This window comes from Chiloscyllium plagiosum, unplaced genomic scaffold (assembly GCF_037043375.1).
Source record: "Chiloscyllium plagiosum isolate Xiang-an unplaced genomic scaffold, Cpla_swu_hap1 HiC_scaffold_21, whole genome shotgun sequence".
In the NCBI taxonomy this organism is placed as follows: Eukaryota; Metazoa; Chordata; class Chondrichthyes; order Orectolobiformes; family Hemiscylliidae; genus Chiloscyllium; species Chiloscyllium plagiosum.
Window position 1 is genome coordinate 5,637,819 of NW_028270159.1, and position 5,460 is coordinate 5,643,278.

Sequence of the window (5,460 nt, forward strand, 5' to 3'; positions counted from 1 at the left end):
GAATGGGGGGGGAGAAAGGAATGGGGGGAGGGGAGGAATGGGGGGGGGGAGGAAGGAATGGGGGGGGGAGGAAGGAATGGGGGGGGGGAAAAGGAATGGGGGGGGGGGAAAGGAATGGGGGGGGGAAAGGAATGGGGGGGGAAGGAATGGGGGGGGGAAGGAATGGGGGGGGGAAGGAATGGGGGGGGGGAAGGAATGGGGGGGGGAAAAGGAATGGGGGGGGGAAGGAAATGGGGGGGGGAAAGGAATGGGGGGGGGGAGAAGGAATGGGGGGGGAAATGAATGGGGGGAGGAGAAAGGAATGGGGGGGGGAAAGGAATGGGGGGGAGGGAAGGAATGGGGGGGGGGAAGGAATGGGGGGGGGGGGAAGGAATGGGGGGGGGGAAAGGAATGGGGGGGGGAAAGGAATGGGGGGGGGGGGAAGGAATGGGGGGGGGGGGGGAAGGAATGGGGGGGGGGGGAAGGAATGGGGGGGGGAAGGAATGGGGGGGGAGAAAGGAATGGGGGGGGAGGAGGGGGGGAAGGAATGGGGGGGGGGAAGGAATGGGGGGGGGGAGGAGGAATGGGGGGGGGGAGGAATGGGGGGGGGGGGGAAGGAATGGGGGGGGGAAAGGAATGGGGGGGAAGGAATGGGGGGGGGGGAAGGAATGGGGGGGGGGAAGGAATGGGGGGGGGGGAAAGGAATGGGGGGGGGAGAAGGAATGGGGGGGGGGAAAAGGAATGGGGGGGGGGAAGGAATGGGGGGGGAAAGGAATGGGGGGGGAGAAGGAATGGGGGGGGGGAAAGGAATGGGGGGGGGAGAAGGAATGGGGGGGGGAAGAAGGAATGGGGGGGGGGAGAAAGGAATGGGGGGGGGGAAGGAATGGGGGGGGAGAAAGGAATGGGGGGGGGAAGGAATGGGGGATGGGGGGGGGGGGGGGGGGAGGAGGAATGGGGGGGGGGAGGAATGGGGGGGGGGAGGAGGAATGGGGGGGGGAAAAGGAATGGGGGGGGGAGAAAGGGAATGGGGGGGGGGAAGGAATGGGGGGGGAAAGGAATGGGGGGGGAGAAAGGAATGGGGGGGAGGAAAGGAATGGGGGGGGGAAAGGAATGGGGGGGGGGAAAGGAATGGGGGGGGAAAGGAATGGGGGGGGGGAAAAGGAATGGGGGGGGGGAAGGAATGGGGGGGGGGAAGGAATGGGGGGGGGAAGGAATGGGGGGGGGAAAGGAATGGGGGGGGGAAAGGAATGGGGGGGAAAGGAATGGATGGGGGGGGAAGGAATGGGGGGGGGGAAAGGAATGGGGGAGGAAAAGGAATGGGGGAGGAAAAGGAATGGGGGGGGAAAGGAATGGGGGGGGGAGAAAGGAATGGGGGGGGGGAGGAATGGGGGGGGGGAGGAATGGGGGGGGGAAGGAATGGGGGGGGAAGGAATGGGGGGGGGGAAAGGAATGGGGGGGGAGAAAGGAATGGGGGGGGGAAGGAATGGGGGGGGGGAAAAGGAATGGGGGGGGAAAAGGAATGGGGGGGGGGAGAAAGGAATGGGGGGGGAAGGAATGGGGGGGGGAAAGGAATGGGGGGGGAAAGGAATGGGGGGGGGGGAAGGAATGGGGGGGGGGAAAGGAATGGGGGGGGGAAGGAATGGGGGGGGGGAAAGGAATGGGGGGGAGGGAAGGAATGGGGGGGGGAAAAGGAATGGGGGGGGGAAAGGAATGGGGGGGGGAAAGGAATGGAGGGGGAAAGGAATGGGGGGGGGAAAGGAATGGGGGGGGGGGAAAGGAATGGGGGGGGAGAAAGGAATGGGGGGGGAAGGAATGGGGGGGGGGAAAGGAATGGGGGGGAGAAAGGAATGGGGGGGAAGGAATGGGGGGGGGAGAAAGGAATGGGGGGGGAGGAATGGATGGGGGGGGAAGGAATGGGGGGGGGGAAAGGAATGGGGAGGAAAAGGAATGGGGGAGGAAAAGGAATGGGGGGGGAAAAGGAATGGGGGGGGAGAAAGGAATGGGGGGGGGGAGGAATGGGGGGGGGGGAGGAATGGGGGGGGGAAAGGAATGGGGGGGGGGGAAAAGGAATGGGGGGGGAGAAAGGAATGGGGGGGGAAGGAATGGGGGGGGGGAAAAGGAATGGGGGGGGGAAAAGGAATGGGGGGGGGAGAAAGGAATGGGGGGGAAGGAATGGGGGGGGGAAGGAATGGGGGGGGGAAAGGAATGGGGGGGGGGAAAGGAATGGGGGGGGGAAAGGAATGGGGGGGGGAAAGGAATGGGGGGGGGAAGGAATGGGGGGGGGGAAAGGAATGGGGGGGGGGAAAAGGAATGGGGGGGGAAAGGAATGGGGGGGGGAAAAGGAATGGGGGGGGGAAAAGGAATGGAGGGGGAAAGGAATGGGGGGGGGAGAAAGGAATGGGGGGGGAAAGGAATGGGGGGGGGGGAAAGGAATGGGGGGGGGAGAAAGGAATGGGGGGGGAGAAAGGAATGGGGGGGGAAAGGAATGGGGGGGCGGAAAGGAATGGGGGGGGGAAAGGAATGGGGGGGGGGAAGGAATGGGGGGGGGGGAAGGAATGGGGGGGGGGAAAGGAATGGGGGGGGGGAAAGGAATGGAGGGGGAAAGGAATGGGGGGGGAGGAAAGGAATGGGGGGGGAGGAAGGAATGGGGGGGGTAAAAGGAATGGGGGTGGGGGAAAGGAATGGGGGGGGAAGGAATGGGGGGGGGAGGAAAGGAATGGGGGGGGAAAGGAATGGGGGGGGAGGGGAGGAAAGGAATGGGGGGGGGGGAAAGGAATGGGGGGGGGAGGAAAGGAATGGGGGGGGGAAAGGAATGGGGGGGGAAAGGAATGGGGGGGGGAGAAAAGGAATGGGGGGGGGAGAAAAGGAATGGGGGGGGGGAAAGGAATGGGGGGGGGGAGAAAGGAATGGGGGGGGAAAAGGAATGGGGGGGAAAAGGAATGGGGGGGGAAAAGGAATGGGGGGGAGGGGGAAAGGAATGGGGGGGGAAAAGGAATGGGGGGGGAAAAGGAATGGGGGGGAGGGGGAAAGGATGGGGGGGGAAAAGGAATGGGGGGGAGGGGGAAAGGAATGGGAGGGGGAAAGGAATGGGGGGGGAAAAGGAATGGGGGGGAGGGGGAAAGGAATGGGGGGGGAAAGGAATGGGGGGAGGGGGAAAAGGAATGGGGGGGAAAGGAATGGGGGGGGGGAAAGGAATGGGGGGGAGGGGAGGGGGGGGGGAAGGAATGGGGGGGAGGGGAGGGGGGGGAAGGAATGGGGGGGGAGGGGAGGGGGGGGGGAAAGGAATGGGGGAGGGGGAAAAGGAATGGGGGGGGAAAGGAATGGGGGGGGGAAGGAATGGGGGGGAGGGGAGGGGGGGGAAGGAATGGGGGGGAGGGGAGGGGGGGGAAGGAATGGGGGGGAGGGGAGGGGGGGGAAGGAATGGGGGGGAGGGGGGGGAAGGAATGGGGGGGGGGGGAGAATTGGAATGGGGGGAGGGGGGGAAAGGAATGGGGGGGGGGGAAGGAATGGGGGGGAGGGGAGGGGGGGGAAAAGGAATGGGGGGAGGGGGGGGAAAGGAATGGGGGGGAGGGAGGGGGGGGGAAAGGAATGGGGGGGGGGAAGGAATGGGGGGGGGGGAAGGAATGGGGGGGGGAAAGGAATGGGGGGGGGAAGAAGGAATGGGGGGGAGAAAGGAATGGGGGGGGAGGAATGGGGGGGGGAGAAGGAATGGGGAGGGGAGGAATGGGGGAGGGGAGGATGGGGGGGGGGAGGAGGAATGGGGGGGGGGAGGAATGGGGGGGGGGAGGAGGAATGGGGGGGGGGAAAAGGAATGGGGGGGGAGGGGGGGGGGAAAGGAATGGGGGGGGAAAGGAATGGGAGGAGGGGGGGGAAAAAGGAATGGGGGGGAGGGGGGGGGGGGGGAAAGGAATGGAGGGGAGGGGGGGGGGAAAGGAATGGGGGGGAGGGGGGGGGGGGAAAAGAATGGGGGGGAGGGGAGGGGGGGGGAAAAGGAATGGGGGGGAGGAAGGAATGGGGGGGGAGGGGAGGGGGGGGGGAAGGAATGGGGGGGAGGGGAGGGGGGGGGGAGAAGGAATGGGGGGGGGGAAAGGAATGGGGGGGAGGGTGGGGGGGAAAGGAATGGGGGGGAGGGGGGGGAAAGGAATGGGGGGGGAGGGGGGGGGAAAGGAATGGGGGGGGGAGGGGGGGGAAGGAATGGGGGGGAGGGGGGGGGGAAAGGAATGGGGGGGAGGGGTGGAAAGGATGGGGGGAGGGGGGGGGAAGGAATGGGGGGAGGGGGAAAAAGGAATGGGGGGAGGGGGGGGGAAGGAATGGGGGGGGAGGGGAGGGGGGGGGAAGGAATGGGGGGGAGGGAGGGGGGGGGAAAGGAATGGGGGGGAGGAAAAAGGAATGGGGGGGAAGGAATGGGGGGAGGGGGGGGGAAAGGAATGGGGGGGGAGGGGGGGGGGAAAGGAATGGGGGGGGATGGAATGGGGGGGAGGGGGGGGTGGAAAGGAATGGGGGGAGGGGGGGGGAAAGGAATGGGGGGGAGGGGGGGGAAAGGAATGGGGGGGGAAGGAATGGGGGGGAGGGGGGGGAAAAGGAATGGGGGGGGAAAGGAATGGGGGGGGGAGAAGGAATGGGGGGGGGGGAGGAAAGGAATGGGGGGGGGGGAAAGGAATGTGGGGGGGAGGGGGGAGAGAGAATGGGGGGGGGAGAAGGAATTGCGGGGGAGAGAGAGAAGGAATTGGGGGGAGAAGGAATTGGGGGGGGGAGAAGGAATGGGGGGGGAGAAGGATTGGGGGGGGGGGAGTGAGAGATTGGGGGGGGAAGAGAGAATGGGGGGGGGGAGAGAATGGGGGGGGAGAGAATGGGGGGGGAGGGGGGGAGAGAGAATGGGGGGAGGGGGGAGAGAGAATGGGGGGGTAGGGGGGGAGAGAGAATGGGGGGGAGGGGGGAGAGAGAATGGGGGGGTAGGGGGGGAGAGAGAATGGGGGGGTAGGGGGGGAGAGAGAATGGGGGGGAGGGAGGGAGAGAGAATGGGGAGGGGGGAGAGAGAATGGGGGTAGGAGGGGAGAGAGAATGAGGGAGGGGGGAGAGAGAATGGGGGTAGGAGGGGAGAGAGAATGGGGGAGGGAGGGAGAGAGAATGGGGGGAGGGAGGGAGAGAGAATGGGGGGAGGGAGGGAGAGAGAATGGGGGGAGGGGGGAGAGAGAATGGGGGGAGGGGGGAGAGAGAATGGGGGGGAGGGGGGCGAGAGAATGGGGGGAGGAGGGGAGAGAGAATGAGGGAGTGGGGAGAGACAATGGGGGTAGGAGGGGAGAGAGAATGGGGGAGGTGGGGGAGAGAGAAGGGGGGAGGTGGGGGAGAGAGAATGGGGGAGGGGGAGAGAGAATGGGGGGAGGTGGGGGAGAGAGAATGGGGAGGGGGAGAGAGAATGGGGGAGGTGGGGGAGAGAGAATGGGGGGAGGTGGGGGAGAGAGAATGGGGGGAGGTGGGGGA